Source organism: Cebus imitator, unplaced genomic scaffold (assembly GCF_001604975.1).
Source record: "Cebus imitator isolate Cc_AM_T3 unplaced genomic scaffold, Cebus_imitator-1.0 Scaffold79, whole genome shotgun sequence".
Classification (NCBI taxonomy): Eukaryota; Metazoa; Chordata; class Mammalia; order Primates; family Cebidae; genus Cebus; species Cebus imitator.
This window is the reverse complement of record NW_016107394.1, coordinates 890,357-912,448: the sequence shown is the minus strand read 5'-3', so window position 1 is coordinate 912,448 and position 22,092 is coordinate 890,357. Positions and strand designations below refer to the sequence as shown.

The window sequence follows — 22,092 nt, the reverse complement described above, 5'->3', positions numbered from 1 at the left end:
AGGATCAGAAAGTTCATATTCACATGGGATAGAAAGACTCCTACAGTTTGCCTTGAGCACATTAACTGTCATCTGTCATAGTCCTAAAACACTTGAACTGCTTGAACATCCCAGAGAACATCAGGGTGATCCAATGGTATGTTGATTCTGCCAAAAGAATGCAAGGTGCCTTGTAAGGCCTTAGTAAAACAAATACTCCAGAGGGTAGACACAAATACAAATTTTTAGCACCCATCATGTCAGAAGCATTTAATTAGGTATAGAGTTACACTGAACATCTCCAGAGTAAAGAAAAAGCCTTCATCGTGTATCTGCTATCTCAAAGAGCAGGGCACAATGAATAGTAGGCCTCTTTGGATTCTGGAGCTGACATCTGTCATCTTTGTATCCTGCCCTGGTCCATATATCAAGTCATAGAAGGCTTCCAACTTTAATAGGTCCCAGAGCAGGAATGAATGCTACAGCAGGGCCAGGCTTTGGTGCAAGCCTCACTGCTACTTAAATCGTAGGAACTGACAGACAAGTGTTGGAGGTGCCAGTGGTAGGAAGAGATGCATAGTAAAGCTTATGGGATTATCACTATAGTGATCCCTGGTATTTTGCAGTTAATCCTGTCTGCAGTAATTATAGATCTTTTGAGAAATAGCTCCTGGCATTTCACTGGGCTGTGGTTATGGAGTACCAAGTAATCATGTATTCAAAACAGCCTATTCTAAAATGAGTTTCTCTGATCTACAACACCATAGACTTCCACTGGACCTGTCCAGGTTTATAAGATGGAAGAGGTTAATCTGAGACCAAGCCTGACAGAACCAGGGTGTAAGCTGCATGAGCAGGTGGCTCAGACTCAGGGCACCCCCAATATTTGCACAAGTCTCCCTTCCTCATATCCTATCAGAGGCCCTACGAAGTAGTGCCATATGACCAACTGAAGCTAGAGCCTGTTTACAGATGGGTTGGCAAGCTATGGTCTAAGATGCATGGCTTGTGCATTATAGCTGTATCGGGGGCAGTTTCAAGAGAGTATAGAAACAGTCTTTAATTAGTAACACCTGTTATCCATGGCTATCTGCTTCCTGTGGAAGAAAAGTGGCCCAAGATGAGAATTTCTCTAAATGCCTGAGCAATGGGCAATGGCCTCTTATGTGGTCAGGGGCTTAGAAAGGGACTAGATGATTAGAGGCAAGGAAGACTGGGAGAGGGGCATAAACATGAGTATATGGGAGTCACACCAATATTATGATGTTAGTATCTTTAAAAGACACCTACCAGAAGAGGCACTGAACATTCAAGTAGATGAAGTGATTCTGCCAGTTGGAGTTAGCTAGCCTTCATTGTTCAGCTCAGAAGTAGAATGATGGGTTACACAATGGCATCAGTGGCAGAAGATCCTATGTATAGTTCCTGAAGCCCAGATGTATTGCTCGTCAAGGAGGTCACTTAGTGGCAGTTCAGAACTACATTGAGCCTCTATTCTAGGATGGCCAGTGGTTTCTACTTGCAGCTATGTATTTGTTTTGGCCATATGTTTGCTTTTCTCGTCCACAGAGCCTTGGCCATTACTGATTTGATGGCTTCCAGAATTCCTTATCTGCAGGCAAATGACCTGACACAGCAGAGGTTCAAAGGAGTGGACATGCTTCACAGCAAAGCATGTGCAGGATAGAACGGGGCTCATGAACATGGGATTCACTAGTATACCATTATCTCAACTACTGAAGCAGCTTTCCTTAGGCTATTGAGCATACCTTCTAAGAACGCAACAAAAGGAGCATCTCAGAAACACTTCATAGAAGCAGAATGTCACCCTTCAGAATACATTTTGTGTGTTTATTTAGGTATCTCTATTGAGCTGGGTCTCCAATAGAAGTACCGTATACTAGAAGCCAAGGGAAAAAAAAACAGGATTATCCTGTGTATCGTCATTTCTAGTAGTTCACTAGGAGACTGACTTCCCATCTCTTGAAGTCTTGGCTCTTCAGGGCTGGAGCTTCTGGTCCCAAAGCAGGTTTACTTTGGGTAAAAAACTCAACATTCCATTAAACTACAACTAACGGCTATCATTCAGATACCTTGTTCTACAACACCCAGGGATCATTAGGTGATAAGGAGTTGCCATACTGGCAAAAGTGATTGATTGTGATTAGCAGGAAGAGAATCTTGCCTTTATACAATGTATGCAGGGAGAGATGGGTAAAATATGAAGCCAGTTGATTCACTTGGATATTTTTTGGTGCTTCCTTGACCCATTGTGACCTTGGGCATACCTGTGATTCATTACCCAGATAAGCGTATCATTAAAGTGTCAGTCCACTCAGGAATAAAGAATTGGGGTCACCCCATGAGGGAAGCCACCAAGATTTGCAATGGTGATAATTGAGGATGAGGAGAATTGAGTAGCCAAGAAGTGAGGAGAAGAGTTGTGGCCCAAAACTTCAGAGAAAAGGACTGTAGTCTACTAACCTTCTTGTCAGTTTTTCCCTTCAGCAAGGGAGGCCCACTGGAGCTATGAGAGAGATGCTCCTCACATCTGTTTCAATGAGATCCAAGCAATGCAAGAACGGACTGTGGTGGCCATGAAAACATGCCTGTCAGATTTGAATGCAGACAGTATATTTGGTGATGTCAGTCACTGTCCTCTAGAAATACATGGCATTGTGTAGGCTCCAGTTCCCTTTGGTTGTTTCTGACCAATGAAAACACAAAGCTATTAAGACAGGCCTAAACTTGTGAGATGCTGGACTCCACATAGGTTCCCTTGTTCAAGGTCTCCATTAAGCATTCCAAAACATTTAGAAATGCACAGACATCTGTTTTACTTTGCATGTCCTTGAATTAACTGCTTTAATTTTCCAGCCTCCCAAAAAGGAGACTTGCATTGTGAACTCACAGATCCTAGCCTTTGAGATCCCTCTCTCCATCTTCCTTTATGGACATTTTCCCTCCAGCCCAATTCAATAAGCTTCTGATAACTAATTCCATCTTTATCTGTTCTTGGGCAGACCTACTCTAACAGGATTATGTTAAGCCCCACAGAGAAGTATTCAATTTCATGCCAACAGCAGTCAGTCCTTGAGAAGAGCTAATACCTGTTATAAGTAGTGTCTTTTGAGGTATCTTTTTCAAGATTTCTGTTAAAGGACTTAAAAAAATGAAGGGACTCCCAGAGGTCTGTCCTGGGGACACAGCTGCTGCTCTAGGGGGCTGACCTTGCATGGGATGGCTGTGTAGTCTGCTCCTGCACAGCCTTGTGCAGGCAGTCACTGGCCCCTCTACTCCTGGGTTTGCCACCCAAGACATGCAACCCTACCTGCATCTCTCTACTGTGGACCTTTCCTATGCGGCTCCCCAGCTCAGGGTCATGTGTCTTGACTGTGCTGGGAGCCAGTAGGCTTCCTAATGAACTGCCCACACACCTTTCATCCTCTGGGGCCCCAGGCTTCAATGTTGTGGGGATGAGCACGCGTTGGAAAGTTTGCCCAAGGGCTGGTGCAGGCTTGGAGGTGAAACCATGCACTGCCCTGGGAGTGTGACCCAACCAGCAACCAAAATCTTCCGTGACTGAGCCCAAGAGCAATGCATCCAGATTCTCCTCAGATGTGAGACTTTCCAAAGGACCAGTGATTTTCCTGTGCTTTCATTTTTTCCTACTCTGTAGCTATGTCTCAATCCCAGCATGCAAGACCTTCCAGATTAGTCAGGAAGGAAGATGTAAAAGAAAAACGGCCAACTACAGAAAACCACCAAGGCAGCCAACAAAAATGTGGCACCTGTCAAACATTAATGCCTGGACAATTAAAGCAATTAATTCAAGAAAGATGAGAAAAAAATATTACCTAAGCCACCCATGCCAGTCAGAAGCCTTCTGACAAGAACTGGAGCAGTATGCATGAATTTGGATAGGACTGAGGTTCTGTGTCAGAACCCAGAATCTATAACCCGCAATGGGTTTACAATGGCATTACGAAGAGCCTGTATTAGCTGGTGACTCTCCAAATCCCCACTAGTCTTAGAAAGTGGAACCTTTTTGGATTTAACTAAGGGTTTAGGAAAGGAACATGATTGTGATAAGATACTCCCTGATTTGGGAATAAGCACTCAAAAGATTAGTGTGTCTTCATTGAAACCAAGCCCTCCTGATAGAGAGACTAATTGGTGTGCAAAATCCTTTTTAATTAAAAACCAGGCCGGGCGCGGTGGCTCAAGCCTGTAATCCCAGCACTTTGGGAGGCCGAGGCGGGTGGATCATGAGGTCAAGAGATCGAGACCATCCTGGTCAACACGGTGAAACCTCGTCTCTACTAAAAATACAAAAAATTAGCGGGGCATGGTGGTGCGTGCCTATAATCCCAGCTACTCAGGAGGCTGAGGCAGGAGAATTGCCTGAACCCAGGAGGCGGAGGTTGCAGTGAGCCGAGATTGCGCCATTGCACTCCAGCCTGGGTAACTTGAGTGAAACTCCATCTCAAAAAAAACAACTAAGGGCCAAGAGACAAACTCAGTGTTGGTCCCAGACAGCTGAGGATTCAAGAATCCGTATCCCTACCCATATTGGCCCTGCAGCTGAGATCCTTCCTGGGCCACTGGAAGGGACATGATGTGGTGAAGGGCGGTTCTCTGAAGAGACATTGAATGATACCAGGTTCCCGGAAAATGTTTGCTCATGACAAGTCTGTGGTCCTTTGCCCCAAATAAGAAGCCCTAAAGTTACCTCTCAAGGAAATCCCAGCATTCAATTAGAAGAGTTGGGTTCATGAGTAGAATCTCTTAAGCTATCTCATTCTTCCCTAGATCCCATTAAGAGTGAACATGATCGCTACCCAACCTGCAGTCTTTCTAAGGTTCAATTCGGGTATAACCTTATTACCTGCTTGGTTGTTGATGGGTTCTAGGTCTTAGTTCTGTAATAGAATTTCTCTTGGCTGCCTGAAACAAGTGATCTTTGGTGCTAAACCAGATGACCTTCAAGGCTGAAAATCAACAGGAAGTTTGATACCACCTCTGTCTGAGGACAGGCCTCTGGTGCTATCACACTTCAAAGGGAACATCCTGGTGAGATTCTGGTTTCCAAAGCCGGCTCACTCTGGATGAGGGACCCAAGGTCCCTCTGAGCTCCAACTCAGTTGCCACCAGGATACCTTGGACTACTATGCCCAGGGACCAACAGGTGAGGAATTTCCATACTGGCTAAAGTAATTGATCTTGATTAGCAGGAAGAGAGTGTTGCCTTTATACAATGTGTGAAAGAGGTGGAAAATATGTGAAGCCAGGTGTTCCACTTGGACAATTTCCGGCACTTCCTTGACCCACTGTGACTATGGGCACACATGTGAATCATTCCCCAGATAAGGGTATGATTAAACTGTCAGTCCCCTCAGGAATAAGCAATTGGGGTCACCCCACTAGGTATGCCACTCTTATTTGCCATGGTGTTAGTTGAGGGTGAGAAGAATTGAGTAGCAAAGGAATGAGGGCAAGAGCTGTGGCCTAAAACTTCCTAGAAAATGGCCTGTAGTTTGTTCTACTAACCTTAAGTTTCCCTTCAAAAAGGGGGGCCGAGGCGGATGGATCACGAGGTCAAGAGATCGAGACCATCCTGGTCAACATGGTGAAACCCCGTCTCTACTAAAACTACAAAAAATCAGCTCGGCATGGTGGCGCGTGCCTGTAATCCCAGCTACTCAGGAGGCTGAGGCAGGAGAATTGCCTGAACCCAGGAGGCGGAGGTTGCGGTGAGCCGAGATCGCGCCATTGCACTCCAGCCTGGGTAACAAGAGTGAAACTCTGTCTCAAAAACAAAAAAACAAAAACAAAAACAAAAAGGGAGGCCCCACTGGAGCTATGAAGGAGATGCTCCCCCACATGTTTCAAGGAGATCCATGCAGTGCAAGAATGGACTGTGGTGGCCGTGAAAACATGCCTTTCAGATGTGAATGCAGGCAGCATATTGGATGGCCTCAGTCACTGTGCTCTGTGCTCTAGAAATACATGGCATTGTCAGGCTCCACTTCTGTTTCTGACCAATGAATGAGCACAACTATTAACGCTGGCCTAATCTTTTGAGATACTGGACTCCACAGGTGCCCTTGTTCAAGGTCTCCATTAACATTTCCAAAACTTTCTTAGAGATGCACATACACTTAAGACCCTCCTTGTTTTCCTTCCACCCTCCCAAAGATGAGTTACATTGTGACCTCATGGCTCCTAGCCTCTCTTGACAGTCCTTTCCATCTTATTTTATGGCCACTTTCCCTCCAGCCCCCTTCAAATAAGCCTTTGAGATATCTAATTCCATCTTTATCTGTTCTTGGGAAGACCCATGCTAACACAGTTATGGCAAGTCTCACAGGAAAGTCGACATTGTTCCCACAGCAGTGGATCCCTGGGAAGGACTAATACCTTTTAAGAGTAGAGTCATTTTAGATCTCTTTTCAAAGACTTCTCTCAAAGCCAACTGAGGAGGATTAAGGGACTCCCTGAGGCCTGTCCTGGGGTGATGCTGCTGCTGGAGGGTGACCTGGCAGGGAGTGGCCGCACAATCTGCTCCTGTGCATTTTTATGTGTGTTGCCTTCCCCCACAACACACACCGCTTCCCAACCAAGTTTTGCAGCCCTAACTGCCTCTCTACTGTGGACCTTTGGGAAGCAACTCCCCACCTCTGGGGCTTGTGCCTTGACTGTGTTTGGAGTACGTAGGCTTCTCCCTGAACTGCCCATACTCGTCGTGCCTGTGGGGACCACAAGCTCCAAAGTTGTGGGGATGAACACCAGTTGGAAAGTTTGCCTGAGGTCTGGTGTGGGCTGCTGCAGGCTTGGAGCTGGGGGCCTTGCATGTGCTGCCCTGCAAGTGTGACCTGGCCAGTGACCAAAACCTTTGGTGGCTGAGGGCAAGAGCAGTGCATCCAGATTCTCCTGAGAAGTGAGACTTTCCAAAGGATGAATGACTTCTCTGTGCTTTTTCATTTTTTCTTACTCTGTAGCTATGTCTCAGTCTCACCATGCAAGGCCTTCCAGATTAGTCAGGAAGATGTAAACAAAGAATAACAGCCAACTATGATAGACTACTAAGGCAGCCCACAAAAATGTGCCATCAGTCAATACTGTAAGCCCGGAAAATTAAAATAATTCAAGAAAGGTCAGGAAAAAAACAGAACCTAAAACACCTATGCCAGTCAGAAGCCTTCTGAAAGAGCTGGAGCAGCATGCATGAATTTGGATAGGACTGAGGTTCTTTGTCAGAACTTAGAGTGCTTAACCTGAACTGGGTTTATAATGGCGCTACAAAGCACCTCTTAGCATGTCACTCTCCTAACTCCCACTGGTCATAGCCAAATCCAAAAATGTTTCACTTCCTAAGGGTTTAGAAAAGCAACATGATTGTGATTGTAAGATACTCCCCGATTTGCGAGTAAAGCACTCAAAGAATGATTCGGGTGGCTCGCATTGGAACCAAGTCCTTCCCAATACAGAGACTAATATTGGTGTGCAAAACCCCTCTTTAAAAGGTAAGAGCCAAGAGACAACTCAGTCTGGGTCCCAAGGAGTAGAGGATTCCAAAATCAGTATGCCAACCCACAGTGTCCCTGTAGCTGAGATCCTTCCTGGGCCACTGGAAGGGACATGTCATGTTGAAGGACTATTTTCTGAAGAGACATTGAATGATACCAGTGATTGTCCCAAAATGTTTGCTTGTGACTGTGTACTCCTTTGCCCCTAAGAACAAGCCCCAAAGTTACCTCTCAAGAAAACTCCAGCATTCAGTTAGAAGCCTTGGGCTCATGAGTAGAATCTAAGTTATCCGATTCTTACCCAAATCCCAGTAATAATGAATGTGATTGCTACACCACCTTCAGTCTAAGGTTCAATTCAGGTATAACCTTATTAATTGCTTGGCTCGTGGTGGGGCAACTTCTAATAAAATTCTTCTTGGAAGGCTCAAAACAAGTGACCCTTGGTGCTAAACCAGATCACGTGAACTTCAGTGCTACTGGAAATCCACAGGAAGTTCCTGATACCACCTAGGTCCTAGGACAGGTTCTTGGTGATAACCCACATCAATAGGAAATTTTAGGGGCTGATCCAGGTCATGGTGAGGCCCAGCATGAGACTCCAGATCCACCAGAGATTCCTGGTGCTATTCCAGTCCAAGGAGAGGCCTTTGATACTATTTTAGAGCAACAAGCAACTTGATATGAGTGGGGGTGTTGTCCTAGATGTGCCTGTCTTCCTTTCTGTTCCTTCAAATTCAATTGCTACCTTAATGCTCCTTCCCAATGGCCTGGGCCCCAAAGCACTGTCTCATATGGACTTGCAGTCCAGAGTGCTATACCTATTTTTGCCTTTTTGCTCAGGACACACTCATCAAGCTCAGAAAAATTCATCATCTCCAGTAACAGGTATAAGCAATGTAGAAACTGAGAAGCAGGTTCATATAAGCTTCCTGCCAGCTAAAACTAAGGGGCTCCCATTACCCCCTGAGAGAGGACTCTTCCATGCTTCACGGGGTCTTGCTCAACTTCCTGTATACAGCTTTGAAGGGTCTCTTGATGATCTGATTTAGCACCAAGGGTCACTTGTTTGTAGCTTGTCAGGAGGAATCTGGAGATTATCAAGGAAAACAAGTGGCCCCAGAGGGAAAAGCAGCCCAAAGTTTTAAAGGCAGATTTTTGACGACCAATCAGTAAATGGCTCTGAGTCAGATTCCATGAACTACATTAGATGTGGCATGGGGAAGAAGAAAAATTGGAATCGAACCCACATCCTTTTGAAAAGGTAACTAAGAAAGCAAGCATGACAGGCATTGAGGTGGAGAAGTGAACACACAAGAAAAATCCATTTAACTGATCACCTCAAAGATTTCAGTGTGAATGTCCCAGAAGCTGAAAAACCAAAAAACTGAGGTTGACAAATGAACCAAACCTCCAAAATTGTTTGTACAAACTAAGAAACAGCATTAAACATGTACACTATTTTCCCACAGAAACAAATGTGTCACTTAAAAATTCAATAGTGAAGAATTTGGCAAGACATTAAAAACAGTTCTTATAAATTCCTAAAAGACACTGCAAACTAACAATGCTGTGAGCTCAGTAGTTGCCGATATGAATTGTGATCATCTCAAGGGGAGAAATCATGTTTTTGTATTCCAGTAGCCTGGCTTTAACTGCAATTCCATCACACATTCTTCACACTCCAACATAAGTTGTCATGCTAGTATACACAACGAAGGTGCTCAACCAAAAACTGAGGATATGCCAAGTAATGAACCAAAATACGGATCTCCAGCTCCACCAAGTCTCTTAAGTCTCCTATCATTAATGGATAGGAGATTAACACTGCATCAAGTGGTAGCCAAAGTCAGAAGGATGAAGAATACCAATTAAGTCAGTTCATCAGAGGAGACAACAGCCTGTTTGCTAAATAACTTCAAAGCTATCCTCTATACTAAGACCTCCAAGACCCAAATTTACATAGAGTCAAACCTTCACTGTCCATCTTTGGGAAAACAAAGTTCATGCAACATGGTTCCCAATGGGCAAACTATGCTATCTAAATCACCTATCAGCTTAGCCACTAACCCAAGCATCCACAAAGTCACATGAATGTTCAAAAGTCAAACTCATTTTCTTTTTATACCAACATCAAACTTATCCAAGATTGACACCAATACAAGTATGGGTCCAGGGATAATTACTCTTGACAGTTCTGAGAATTTGCATGTTGACACCAAGAAATAATGAAGTGAGGTATTGTAACCAGTTACTGGACAGCAGCAAAAATCTGGACTCAGATGATGTGCCATGTCAGGATGCAGCCCATACTTCCATTGAAGACGTTGCAACACAGTTGGGACGACTTGCTTCAATAAGAGTTCAATTGCGCAAATTTTATCCTGTGGTTTTACAAGTACACCAACTGCCTTGTTGCATGTAATATATAGCTAAACCACCATCAGCAGAAGGGCACAATACAACAGAAACTACCTTCAAGACTACAAAATCATGGTTCATCATTAGAGCAAAGAACACAGCCCAGAAAAGACTAAATCCACCCCATCAGGAGATTGGGAAAAGAGCCCACAGTTGCAATCAAGAAAATCAGAAGTGGGCAAAGTTGTCTTATACTTACGGCACAATTTGACCTGCCAATGTTATCCAAATGTCACATAATTTTGGGCAATTTTGTCCACATGATTTTCCTACTGTATTTGGGAAAGTTTCTTCCTGAACCAAAATATGGAAAGCAGTGGCTCAAATGAGGTTCATTATACAACCCAAAACAGTATTCCCTCTAGTCAAATAAAATTAGAGATATCCTAAACCAGCAGGGGAAAAGATGAATGGTGAACCCTTGGATTCACTCAGCTTATTATATCTTAAAACAGAATCCAACAGGAAGGCATTCACTGATAAAGCTTCTAATTCATAGATACAGTTAATGGTAAATGCCAACCAGAAAGCCCATCGTTTGACCCAGCCCTCCTCTGCACCTAGCCAGTGTGCTAACGTGATGTCTGGCAATGACCAAATATAGTTTCAGCAGGTTAAGAGCAACTCATGCATCAGCAATTGCCAACGTTGCCTGGTATCTCTTATCCAACACCCTTACTGGAGTCAGCACTAACTCTCAGGAATGTAAATGTAGTGTTCAGGTGAAATTACATTGGTTTCTACCAAAAGTGAAGAGGAAGTCTGTTCATTCAGCGTTGGGACATCAGAGTTGTCCAGTGCGCAATGCACAGAAAAATTTCAGTCATTAACTCAAACTTTACTAACACTAGAAAAGCCTAGCGTCTATATCTAAGGATTTTGAACTGCCAACCTGCAACTGTCTTTTGGTATTACTCAGTCAAGACAAAGGCCAGTATTATACATACCTTGGGGCAGGACCATGTGTCTCTGCTGTCAGGGAAGTCATGGAGATTAGGTATGGTCAAAAAGGAAATGCAGTAAGGATAGAAACAGTTTACACTGGTAAAGAAGGGACAAGATGTCATGGGTGTCTAATTGCTGAGTTTTAAGAAGCAGTGATTAAGAATTCTTTGTTTGGTCCAACTGCTGTGATGGTTTTACTCATGGTATGAAATGGTATTCCTTTTCCAATGGCTGACTGCTATACAGAGCTCAGAGGATCTCAAGTCATACAATGGGCATTCTACTGACTGAAGATGTACCCTCATTGAAAATCGTACCTGTACATATCAAGGAATATGATCCAGAGACTTGTGGAGCTTCATTCTCTTTTGGTTGTTCATGGAGAATGTACTTGGATGGCTATAAGTTATCTTGAAGTGTTTCTTTTGTGTGTTTAAGGGAGAACTTGGAACAATTCTAAATCTGGGGCTTGGGCTTCTACCAAACTTACAGGTTGGCTACATGGTTAGCTCCAATTTATAAGCAGGATGCTGCGGTAGCTTACCTGAATTTTTCAGAATCGTGGAATATGAAAATGTTGCCAGAGAATGTCAGCTTGGCAGCAAGGAAGGTCATCCCTTCTCTGGGGTCACCACTTGCCTGGACTTCGGTGCCCATCCCCACAGCGACATTCACAACACGATTAATGGAAGCACGGTGGTTTGTACTTTAACTCGAGGACATAACTGATCTTTGGGTGTTATTCCTCAAGAAGAGCAGCTCCGTGTGCTACCTCTTTATCAACTTTCAGACACACATGAGTTTGGCTCCAAGAAATGAATGGAAGCTAAGATCAAATCTGGGGCCATTGAGGTCCTGGCAGCCTGCCACAAAAAAAGAATGTTTGTCAGCCTATTACCCATTCTCGTAAGAAGTGTGCCGTGGTGACAGAGGTTCTTGCACATAAGGGCAGTGGAGAAGAAACCTATTCCCCAAATCAAGCAGAATAACTCATCGGCAACAAACACTAAGGCTTGGTCATCACCAACCTTAGGGAGTAAAACATACCACACAACCTGAGGTACAAAGTGATAGTGATCCCCACTTTATCTTAAAACGTTCAGACAACACTAAAACCTATTCGCTGATGCCATCTGCCTTTTCACCCAGTTGAAGGGGCATCTCCAGGCTTCTCCTAGTCCCTGAAGACTGCTTCAGCCACACCAACTCCATGGTAGAATAATGCCACAGCCTCGTGCGTGTTTTAAGCAGCAGCAGCACTCCCCACTGCATGACACCCTTGGGAACACTCAGTAGTGCCAGTGCAGCTGCTGCAGAAGGCCCTCGCATTTCACAGCCTGGTGAAGTTACTCCTCTCCCCACCCTGTCTGCCTCTGTGACAGACTCTCATTAATTCTGGGCCTCCTACTGGTGTGACTGAGCCACTAAAGCCTCATCAGCCAAAGTAGCAGCCCTCCTTTCCTAATCTCTCAAGACCTTGCCTCTTCTCCAATGGAAGATGAGCAGCATTCTGAAGCAGAGGAGCCCCTATCTGATGACCCCTTGTCACCTGCAGAGGAGAAATTGCCCCACATTTTTGAGTATTGGTCAGTGAGCACATCTTTTTGGACGCAAATATTGGTGGAGTGACTATTGCACCTGTTCACAGCTCGATCTTGATTTAGTGAACTTGGTAAGAGCTGCAGGCTACCATTCTTTGAATACCTCAATCATAGTTATCCAGTCTGCCTTTTTTTTTTGGTAACACAGAAACCTGAATAAGCCCTAACACTGTTTTGAATTAAGCAAGTTTAAGTTTGGGGTTAAAGAAGCTAGGAATAAGAAAATGAAGACCTCAGCAGAAATACCAAACAGCTCAGCTCATGAAGATATGGAACTGTCCAGTGAAGAAATTCAACCAAATTTCTTATAAAACATTAATATTAACCCATGATAATGTTGTCACCATGTCCTCTTATGCTCTCACACATGTTGCAGGGCCCTATAACTGTTGGGTCTGAAGGCTTCTCTCCCCCTCTTAATGACTAACAGCACTTGGGGGAAAAAAAAACCCACCGCACTAGCAAAGGCATGTTGTCATTTACTATGTTGTCATCCTCTCATCCATTTCACCTCTGAGGTGAAAATATTAACAAATGGAGTGGGTATTCCTAACTGTATTTTGACAATTGGTAGGCACATATTTTAAGCAAAATAAGAGTTTATTTTAAATACGTAAATGTTTCAGTTAGGCATTAACCTTGAGAGAAAAATTCAGTTTGTTAAGTGTTTACTATGAAACAAATCTTTTTAAGAAGATTTTACGTCATAGAATATAATCTGTTAAAATCAAGACACAGTATTAACTCTGCACAGCTTCTGGTGTTTAACCACATGCACCCACTTAAAAATAAGCTGAACTATTTTGTGGTGCCATTGTTCCAACATCTTCCAATCATTGCCAAAAATTTGGCATACTCTTTTGAACTTAATGTTTTCTCGAAGTATTTCTTGTAAAATAAATCATTGTTAGTAATGATTGGAGGCTGTTCGTAAATTTTAAGTATTTTAGAAGAACATTCTGTTTTCAAAAATAACTTGAAATGATGTAGTCTAAGATGCATATTTGCATACAGGAGAAGTTCTCCTTGCTATACAGAGTTCCATTTTAACTGCAGTATGTATTCTAATCAGATGGTGTTTTTACTGTGTCCTTTCACATTCAAGTGTCAGCCACTTGCAGTATATAAAATAGATTGTGAGTAGTTGTCAATTATGATACTAGGAAGCGTATCACCAATATTAACATTTCCTTTGGGACTAGATAAGATTGGTCTCTTCTGACTTGTTGAATCACCTCAGTTTAGTTTCATCCTACCATTCTCAGGATAATCCATGAGAGGTATTTCCAAAAGGAGATGATGGGACAGGATAGGTTTCAGCGGAGTCAAATGCTTCCCGTGTCTCAAGGTGATAAAATATAAAAATTGGACAGATATTTGCACTGAAGTCTGATACAGAATTACAAAAAATTCTTGTCGAAATATTGTGAAAACAAATTTCCTACTACCATCAAATGCCTCCTGAAGCCCAAGTCAAACAACAGGAATGGTACTATAACATGGCTCTGTCCATTAAGAGCTATTTCCTTATAGCATATTAGAGTTGGGAAAATAACTCAGCTGTTCTCATAATTGCATATGTTCTAGGTAACAGGAAAACAGGCATCAAGTTTAGTCTTCCCGCTATTTTTCCCCCTATTACTTTACTGACTCATTGTATTGCATAACAGAGGACCACCCACACATGTTTAGAACAAGGAGAACTTTCAATGAAATACTTGATTCTGTTAAGGTGCAGAGGTGCTGTAACATTCCAAGTGTCAGCTTCCTGGGGAGTATGGAAAACCTAACGGTGTTTCTCCCTTGGAACTGCCCTAGAAAGCCCACAACTGCTAACATTTACAATTTTGTTTCAAAAGCAGACAGTTCCAGCAGGCTCTCTAGAGAAAGACTCATTGTAACTTATTAAAATATATGGTGCGAAATATCTTTTGAGCTTTTGACGAATCTAAGGAACGGAATAAGAAGGGATTGTAAATTAAATGTTCACTGATAGACCATGGTGTACAAGTAGATTTCTGCTTGTGGAAATGTAAAATAGGGTAATTCATTGACTTGTTTTGTTTTGTGTGACTTAGATTTCTTTTTTAAACACGTATATTTTGTGACCCTAATGTTTCTTATGCAGATAGATATGTAAACAAGTGATTGTTTATGGTTCAGCTGCTTCAGTAAGTTATTTAATGCTATGAGACTATCAGATACACCCATGTGAGATTGTTTTAGATTTTAGGCCTTAGCTTCCACTAGAAATAATTTCTTCACCAAATTTAATGGATAAAGTTTCTTGGGTCTTTATGCATCCACTCATCTATTCATTCTTTGAGTCTACACATATTGAATGTCTGCAAAATCTGTCACCTCTGTTTTTCTTTGAATCACCACCTATGACATAGTAAACTTGAATAAAAACTACCCTCAGGAATTTTTTTAAATAGCAAATTATCTTCAGAATAATCCATGGTAATGTATGCAGCAATTCAAATAGATCTGTCTCTATAGGTTTCCTAGCAATCTGGATTTGAAGCATCAATGTTAGTTTGTGGGACTGCTGGGATTTGTTCTGACAAACTGCAACAAGGATCACAAGTATATGAAAATATCAACTGAAATATTTCCATTCCATTGTTGTAAGTATCATGAATGGACGTCCTAAAGTAATTACCCCACTGTGGGAACAAAATTGGGTTCCTACTTTGTTGGACTCTAATTTCAGCAATTTACCATCTTATTTCTCTGCCCTGTGATTTTTGAAAAGCTGTCAATGTTCTGCAGCATTGTGAATGTTGCTAGCTACAATGCTTTTAGAATGCGCTTTCTCATGGAGCCAGGAAAAATTTGTTTGAAAATTAAAAAAAAGGAGTGAAAGAGAGGGGCCTAGTCGGTCGAATAAAAAAAGCTCCTGCCTTCCTTTAGGCTTCACATACATATAAACTGAGCTTTGGTCAGCTTTCATTTTTCAAAAATCACATTGCTGCCACCCTCTGCAAGATCCGTTCCCCCTCTGGAGGTCCCATCTTTAACAGTCCAAGACTCCGCCTCATGACTGACCTGCAAATTAGACACTTCAGCTCATCTAGTAAATTGTGGTCCCCTTTCCAGCGTCCCACCCATCCCACTGAGCACATTTTAATGCATGCTCAAGTGGGCTTTGGGATTTGCAGGCTCGCACCTCAGACACTGCTATGGGGCTGGAGCCCAGGGGTGCTCCCACTCCCACGAGGGGGTTAAGCACACACAGCCTCCAAACAGATGAGCCACACCCTTGTCACACATCCTGATATGGGGGTCAGGGAACCGTTTCCTCTGGGGGCTTCTCTGGGTTAAAAAAACCAGCAAGCTGAAACACACAACTGTCAGATCTCTTCATACCTTGCCAACTCTTTCTTGTAAGTTAAAGGAATATTGGCTTCCCTTCCCTTCAGGGGTCTAGCTGTCACAAGGGACTGGTTAAAGCCCTGGGGCAGCCAAAGTTATTCTTTTGCTGGAAGACTCCAAGATGGAACTTCATTGGCCAAGACCCCTAGACTTTGTTATAGCATCCTTTGGTTCACGATTTGAAATGGCTGTTTCCTCTTTCATAGTGTTAATGGTTTTGCTTCCCACTGCAGCAATGATAAATGATGGCATTTGACTCAGCCAAAACGTGCAGTTCAGAGCCAAGTGGTCTCTCCTCAGAGGTGCCATCCCCAGCCTCATCAAAACAGCTGCAGGTGCACATGATGCATGGTGCCTTCCCTCACAGCTCAGGTGCCTGTGTGTCTGGCAGCACGCCCATGCCCACAAGGGCAGGAGAAAACTACAGCTGTCACTGGAACCCTGCATAAAGGTTCTTTCCCCAGACCTCCCCTTTCTGCCCCTTAAGCTGTGTTTTTTCCCCGTCCCCATTTCCCCCCCCCCCTTCTTTAAGTGAAGATTCCTTTCCCCAGCACTCTGCTTAGGATTTGAAAATGAAGGAGTGACCCCTGCTGGCTTATTGCAAATTTGGCAGGGCCCATTTGGGACCCACATGGAAGCCCCTGATATATTTTGTCCCAAACTCAATTCCAGGCTTCAGGCTGAAGCTCTAGAAATGAAACCTGATCTGAGGAATCCAAAGCCAGGCGACAGGCAATGTCAACAGGCAGAACAAATGCTTGACGACTAAACCCCTGCTTCATGGAAGGAGACTGTGGTCCACGACATAGACAAGGCTCAGGAAACAAAGGTCACAGAAGGAGGGAAAGTAAAGGCACAGGTAAGGGTGGATTATTCCTATTCTCTCGGTGCTCCCTGCTTCACAGTTGTAGGTTGCAATAGCACACATGGTGGCATTTGTCAAACGTCACTGGGACTTGTTGTCACCAAGAAGAATGCCTTTCTTCCTCACACCTCAAGTTTTTGCTGAAAGAAGGGGAATGAGGAATGCCTCTTTCCCTGTTTTCCCAGAATGGGCAAGCAGTTCTCTTCACCACCCCAGCTTATACTCCTCTGGAGTGTATCCCGAACCATGCAGACTGCTTTAACCCTCAGTATCTGGAGGAAATATGCCTCATAGCCCTCTGCACAAAGATTTGGCCAAACTATAAAGGGCTGGCTTGGCCTCTGGAGTCATACTATCAGGAAGTTGGACCTTTTTATATAGGAATGAGGACAGATGGTCTGAGGCTCCACATTACAGCCTTTCTATGTCTTGCAGGGTAATGTAGAGCTTTGCCAACCAGGTAGGGTTAATTCAGCCCTGTTTGCCATCTAAGGAAAGGCCACAAGGGGCCATCCCAAAAAAGCACATTCCTGAGGCACCACCAGCAGAGAAGCCGGCTCCATGCCCACCTTCCTTATCCAGCTTCAGTCTCTCCTGCCCTCTCCTAGAAATCCTCACACTAGACAAGCCCCAGCCTTACTCTTGCCCCTCCAACAGATGCCTGGTGAATTTGGCTCCAGTAAGGTCCAGGTCCTCCTCTCTATAGAAATGAAAGCAAATTAAGGGGAACTTGGCAAATCTTCAAATAACCCTGACAGGCTTTTTGGAATTTAAGCCAAGCATTTAAAGCCCTCCTGAAAAAAATGTTACTTTAAAATAAAACCCTGATGGACACTGAGAAGCAAGCTGCTCTGCCAGTGGCAGGAAAATTTGGGGATGAGCTTTGTATCACGTATCATCAGGGAGGGGGGCAAACTGTATCCAAATGGAAGAAAAGCGACACCAGCAAATGTCTCTGGGTGGGATTCCAATGATGAGATTGGAGACTGGAAGAGGAGATATTTTCAAGTGTGCATAATGGAGGGCTTATGTAAAACTAGGACCAAGTCTCAATTGTTGATAGACCAGGATTTAATAAAACAGATCATGATAGACCAGGAATATAACAATCTCACTGCCCACTTGGAAAGGCTAATGGGCACTTGGGAAAGAACACCTCTCTACCTCCTGATCCAGTGGAGAAACTACTACTTATGTAGAATACATTTATTACTTAGGCAGCCTCTGGTATCAGGAGGACACTGCAGAAATAGGACCTGGGACCAGACGGTACTTTAGAGATCATCTGGAACATGTCTACCCTAAGTCTTCAACAACAACAACAAAAAAAACCAAAACCAAGCAGATTTTATTGCCGCCATGCAAGCCTACAACCCCCAAAATGCCTAGGGTACACGTATTAATGGCTACAGATGTGCCAAGAACATTTCCTCTTCTGAAGTTTAACCACTCCTTATGAAGCTTAATTGCTTTCTCCAGGGTGAAACAGCTCAGGGTACAGTGTTAGTGTATTTCACTCTGTTTCCATAATCTTTGGCATGATTTCCTTGTATAATGCACACATTTAATCCATGCATCCTTAGCTTTCTCTTGCCTGGCTGTCTAACTTCGAATGGTCAGGCTGCTGGAGCCTCAGATAATGGCTCCCTTTTACCAGGGACCCTTTAATAAGCCTCTGGGAGGAATCTAACTGCCGTGTTCCCTTACCCACCAACACTTGTCAGCAGAAAGTAGTTAAGATTGGTCATTATCCATGTTCTAATGGCAGATGTAATTCAGAGGCAGAAATGATACAGCCAAGAGACAGGGAAATACTGGGTACAGGAGGACAGTTCCTCAGCAATGGTCCTGCTCCCGGGCCTGGGAACCTATGGTCCCATAATGGAAAAAGGCATTCCCATTTTTATGCCCCAAAGTTGCCTTTTGGCCTGCCTTGGCCCCTGTCCGGTACCCATATATAAGCCCCAGACCCCAGGCTCTGCAAACAGATGAGCCAATGAGCAGATGATCTGACAAGATGAACAGAAAAGCTGAAGAACAGAAGAGCGTGGCAAAGAGACAAGGAGTATATGAACTGGGAGGAATTTTGCTGGGGGTGGTCAGAGAAGATTGGCACCTGCCTGGCAAAACTCCAGGGGAAGATTTTCTCACTGCTTTCCCTGTCCAGCTACCAACCCATCCCACTAAGAGCCACATCCACCACTCAAAACCCCCACATTTGTCTTTCAAATTCCTGCATAACCTGATTTTCCTGGAAGCCAGACAAGAGGCTCAGGATACAGGAAGCTGTCACGGTGGCCCTCGTCGTTGCAGAAAGGCACCTCTGTCCACTGAGCTGTTTAATGCTGAAGCCGTCTGCAGATGGCAAGAATAGAACAATGCAGTGTAACATGTCCACGTGGGCATTGGGAGTCACAGGTTCCTGCCCTGCATGCTGCTGTTGGGCTGGAGCACTGGGTCCTGTGGCTGCATGTCTGTATGCTTCCCCTCCTGCAAGATGTTTAAGTGTGCATGACAGTTGAAAAGACGAGCCACATGCTTGTCACATGTCCTGCAATGGGGGCTGGGAAATTCCGTTGCACTAGGGCAGTTCTTGTAAGCCTGAGAAATAGTGATGGCTAGTGCTCAGCAAAGCTAAATACTTAGATTGCCCTGGAAGAAGGTAGAGGAAGAAGAGAGAAAGGACATAATATGATAGACATTTAAGGGTAGGGGATCCAGAGGATTTTGTTCAATGGGAGAACCCAGAACAAAGTATTCAGCAAGGCCATCACAAATGATTTGATGACACGGACACCAACACTATGAAGTTGTGCAGTGATGGCTTTCTTCAGATCAGAACACATGGCAGCAGTCACAGACATAAGCTTATCAGTATCTATGGTGACAAGGCGGCTATGGTGAGACCAGATGGTAACATTTAACTGTGAGAAGTCAGGCTGCAGTTCAGTGAGCGCTGCAGGGTCACAGGGGACACTAAAGGGGCTTGACCCAGAGTTGTGGAGACTTAAGTATTGTCCTCCAAGGACCTAATTAGATATGCAGCCAGCAAGGCTCTGCTTACCACTTTAACAAGACAAAAATGGAGGATCAGAGGGCTGAGATAATCACTAGTGAAATCTCAATGTCATGCCCAACTCTCAAACTTGTGTCAGTTTCTAGTTCAAGAACTCATTGGAGATACCTGAATCCCTAAGTAGAAAAGCCATGAAAAATCTGATTATATACCATGATTTTCCCAGTTCCTCAATGGTACCTGCAATAATTTACTGAAAGGTTTAGTTCAGGGAAAGAATAGCTAGACACTGAGGATTACTCAACAGTTTGAGGCAACACTGATATCCAGAAATTGGAAGTATAATCATGGTTCCTCTATTTACTGTATAGACTAATATCTGGAATAGAGTCCCAACGTTAAACTGTCTCTCCTGGTTCCAGACCCACTCACTGATTTTTCTAGTCACTTAAAATTACTATGCCAGGTTAAACAACTACCACATAGACTTTGTTCTGAAACTGCCCTCCCCGCCAAAATAGAAAGTTTTTTGAATGTGTGATAGAACTTAGCTGTTGTATTGCTTTTTATTCTGGTTCAAAGATAATCAAAGTTCATATTCATAGGGATAGAAAATAGGACTCACACAGTTTGCCTGGGGAACATGAATTCTATCGTGTGCCATAGTATAGTCCTAAGACTTGGACTGCCTGTCATCCCAGAAAACATCAGTGATCCAATGGTATCATGTCGATTGTGTCAAAACAATGCGAGGTACTTCGTAAAGGCCTTAGTAAGATACATGCTCCAAGGGTAGAGACAAATCTAAAGAATTTTTAGGACCCATCATGTGCTAAGTAGTTAATTAGGTCCAGGGTTACACGGAACATCTCTAGAGGAAAGCAGCAGGCTTCATCTTGCATCTGCTATCCCAAAACAGAGGGCACAATGAATAGTAGTCCTCTTTGGATTCTGCAGCTAACATTGGTCACCTTTGAATACTGCCCTGGCCCATAAATGAGAAGTCATAGAAGGCTTCCAACTTTAAGAGGGCCCAGAGCAGGAATGAGCCCTACAGCAGGTCCAGGCTTTGGTGCAAGCATCACTGCCACTTAAGCCTTAGGAACTGACCCAAGTGTTGGTAGTGTCAGTGGTAGGAAGAGATGCAGGATGCAGCTTATGGAATTGTCACTATAGAGATTCCTGGTATTTTGCAATTAGTCTTGTGTACACCAAAACAATTGTAGATCCTTTGAGAAACAGCTTCTGGTATTTTTCCAGGCTCTGATCATAGGTACCAAGTGGTCATCCATTCTAAACAAATTATGAATTAGTTTTTCTGACCAACCACACCATAGACTACCACTGGATCTGTCCAGGTCTCTAAGATGGAAGTAGTTAATCTGGGACCAAGCCTGACAGAACCAGCATGCATAAGTTGCATGAGCAGATAGCCCAGACTCAGGGCAACCACAACATTTGCACCAGTCCTCCTTCCTCACATCCGGTCAGTGGCCCTATGGAGTAGTGCCACATGACCAACTAGAGCTAGAGCCTGTTTACAGATGGGTTGGTAAGCTGTGGTCTATGATGCACAGCATGTGTATTACAGCCGTATCCAGGATCCGTTTCAAGGGAATGGAGAAGCAGTCTCAGTAAAACTTGTTAAACCTGGTTATCCCATTTATGTGGAAGAAAATGTGGCCCAAGATGAGAATTTCTCTAAATCCCTGGGCAGTGGCCAATGGCCTTCATGTGGACAGGGGATTAGAAAGACCAGATGATTAGAAGACTGGGAGAGGGGCATGAATATGAGTACATGGGAGTCAGACCAAAATTCCCAAGATTCTTGTATCTTTAAAAGATATCTACCAGAAGAGTAACTGAACCATCAAACAGATGAAGTGCTTCTTCCAGTTGAAGTTAGCTAACCTTCATTGTTCAGCTCAGAACTGTAATGATGGGTTACAGAATGGCATCAGGGGCAGCCAATGACCCTGTATATGGTTCCTGAAGCCCACATGTATTTCTCCTCAAGGAGGCCACTTAGTGGCAATTCAGAACTATATTGACCCTCTTTATTGGGTGCCCAGTAGTTTCTATTTATAGTTATGTTTGTTTTATCCCTGGGTTTATCCTTTCTTGTCTAGAGCCTTGGCCATTACTGCTACTTTGACCACTTCCAAAATCACTTATCTGCAGGTAAGAGAACACGGTACATGATCAAAGGAGTGGACATGTTTCATAGCAAAGGATATGCAGGATAGAATAAGGCTGATGACCATGGGATTCACTAGTTGTGTAACATCTCAACTACCAGAAGCAATTGGCCTCAGGATATTGATGATACCATGTAAGAATAAAACTAAAGCAGTATCT

At 43.7% G+C, this 22,092-nt stretch overlaps 1 pseudogene; it reads left to right on the top strand.

Moving 5' to 3' along the window:
• Positions 1 to 3,660: 3,660 nt before the first annotated feature.
• Positions 3,661 to 12,874, top strand: LOC108307408 (annotated as a pseudogene).
• The last annotated feature ends 9,218 nt before the right edge of the window (positions 12,875 to 22,092 follow it).